The sequence below is a fragment of the Palaemon carinicauda genome, chromosome 14, assembly GCF_036898095.1.
Source record: "Palaemon carinicauda isolate YSFRI2023 chromosome 14, ASM3689809v2, whole genome shotgun sequence".
NCBI classification, from domain to species: domain Eukaryota; kingdom Metazoa; phylum Arthropoda; class Malacostraca; order Decapoda; family Palaemonidae; genus Palaemon; species Palaemon carinicauda.
In genome coordinates this window covers 59,612,245-59,615,165 of record NC_090738.1, presented here as the reverse complement: position 1 = coordinate 59,615,165, position 2,921 = coordinate 59,612,245, and the positions used below count along the sequence as shown (strand labels likewise).

The 2,921-nt window shown below is 31.3% G+C and overlaps 1 long non-coding RNA gene across 1 annotated transcript in view; it reads right to left on the bottom strand.

Annotated features, from left to right (window-relative positions):
* Positions 1–1,356, bottom strand: part of LOC137653201 (uncharacterized) — a 34,780-nt gene extending 33,424 nt beyond the window's left edge. Inside the window, exon 1 of the long non-coding RNA XR_011046424.1 lies at positions 1,267–1,356. This is a non-coding gene — a long non-coding RNA (uncharacterized lncRNA). The remainder of the gene's footprint in view (positions 1–1,266) is intronic.
* Positions 1,357–2,921: the final 1,565 nt, after the last annotated feature.

The following is a 2,921-nucleotide window of genomic DNA, read 5'->3' as shown; positions in this document are numbered from 1 at the left end:
TATGTATTCTTTGGGTAGGGGAAGGTGCGTAGTCATACCCTGGTGTGAGGGGAGTGTTGACAGGTCACGTACACTAGTTATAGGTAGGCTACTGTATATGTGATTATATGTATATATGTATATACACTATATATATGTATGTATATGTATATATATGTATGTATATATATGCATTATATATATACATTATATATATACATCATATATATATATACACATTATATATATATATATATATATATATATATATATATATATATATATATATATATATATATATATATATATATATATGATTGTGTGTGTACAGTATATCTATATGTATATATATACATTATATATACAGTATATAAATATATATTTATATATATATATACATATACATATACACCACTGAATGTCCTACAATTGATTTAAACGTACGCATATCAATATTCAAATCCTGAACTTATCATAATCAAAAGACTGAAATTAAAATAGAGAATGCAATACATTATCTATAAAAACGAATGAAGAAGAACGAAATACAGTACACATCATCATCATCATCTCCTCCTAAGCCTATTAACGCAAAGGGCCTCAGTTAGATTTTGCCAGTCGTCTCTATCTTGAGCTTTTAAATCAAAACTTCTCCATTCATCATCTATTTTGTGCTTCATGGTCCTCAGCCAAGTAGGTCTGGGTCTACCAAAATATCAAAATAACGAGTTACATAACGCAATCGAGAGTATATATATAAAACTACATACATATTAACGCAGAATACGCCCTGTGATACTTTAAATATATAAAAAATACCAGCAAGGCACTCTGTAGAGCGCAGACCTCCGCCGCGGCAGCTTATGCCTAGACCTTTCTCTCAACCTTGACCTTTGACCTTAATATGTATTTATTGGCGTGGATTTTCATACACTCAAATATGAACCAAGTTTGAAGTCTCTGTGACAACGATGTCCAAACTTATGGCTGAGTACGTGAATTGGACATTTTGCTTGACCATGACCTTGACTTTTGCCCTTTGCCCTTGACCTTCCAAAATTTAATAATTTCCAGCTTTTAATCTAACAGTTAATTCCTATAAGTTTCATTATTCTACGATTAAAATAATGGACAGGAAGCTGTTCATAAACAAACGCATGCACAAACAGGGGCGAAAACATAACCTCCTTCCAACTTCGTATGTCCTGTAGGACACAGGGTTTCCATATGTGACAGGACCAGGAAAACAGTCCTCAAAGTAAATTACGTAAAGTAAAATGTTCTGACCTTCCATAGTTACATAGTGAAGATTTTTCCATTGATGATATAGCTGGGCGAAAACATAACCTCCTTCCAACTTCGTATGTCCTGTAGGACACAGGGTTTCCATATGTGAAAGGACTAGGAAAACGATCCTTCAAGTAAAGTGAATTGTCCAACTGACCATCCATAGTTACATAGTGAAGATATTTCCATAGATGATGTAGCGCTACTTAGCTCCTATGTGTTCCACGTCACTCAGTCTATTGAATACTGACAGGTGGAAATAGATTCAAGGAGTCGAAAGTCAGTTAAGGGTCGTTTCGTCAGGATTATTCGCTAATTGCGCTAAATGGTTGTTTGTTAAATCTACTAGTTGTTTTAAATTATTCAGTTTAAGTGCTTATAGACAACGAAAATAAATTGGTCTTTATTTTGTATATAAATATTTTATTATCTTTATGTAGGGTTTTAATTCCATCTTTGATTTTCCTTGTTTCCATGAAATTATTTTGTTTATATATATATATATATATATATATATATATATATATATATATATATATATATATATATATATATATATATATATATATATGTATTGGTGTGCTACTGTCTTAAGCACACATTTGAGTATGAGTTGTTTTCAGATGTATTTAGATGGTTTATTGAACACATCTTGGTGGTTTTCTAAGTTTTATTGTACATAAACAACTGAGTTAAACATCTCCATCACTGGAGGAAGCTGTGTTGGTCCACATGACCAATTCTGGTGAAGTTTAGATAAGAACTGAACAAATTACTGATATCCCAAATATCGTATGCTTGGTTTACTTTAGACACGTGACGGAATCGGAAGACACCTGCATCCGGTGACGTCACAAACTTTCACACGAAGAGTTAATGTGTTGACACTAAGAAAGAATGACAACTTAGCATCTTACATCCTGTACACAATTTGAGTTGACCATAGCAAATCTCACGGCCAGCTCTTCCAACCAACATGACATATTACGTCATTTGTTTTAAACATGTAATATTACTATTCTAATCATTACATATGCTCGGCCAGCTATCTCAATTTTTTTACAAAAATTTAACAACAAGCCGAAACATGGTTATTAGGTGTGACTGGACATACGTATCATTCATTGTCCAAAACTAGCTATATCCAACTGAGGACGAATGTCCAAATAGGCACATCAAAATTAATAACAATAATGCATACAAAAAAAGATATTACCAAAGCAAAAAGAAAAATGCATGATAAAACCAAGATCATACATATGGTACATTGCTAGCAAATGATTACATGGTACCAAAAAACAAAACAAATTCTGACTTACAAATGATTCGGTAACTTGATAAAGAATAATTGTTACCTTTGTCAGAAACAAGATACTCAATATTCAGTGCACAAATACGAATTCCTGGTACGTACACGTACCACGGTTTCGTACATATATATATATTTATATATAGGGCTGATACATTTTATTAGATGCCCATAGATTCTGTTATATATCTTATATATTTTTTTCTTTTTTTTTTTTTTCTCTTTTCTTTTTTAACATTCCGGCTTATATATTTTTATTAGATGCCGAGAGAAAAAAATGATTTATATCCTTTTTTATTTTATTTATTTTTTTTAAATGTTATTTTAAATGTATTTTTAACAATGC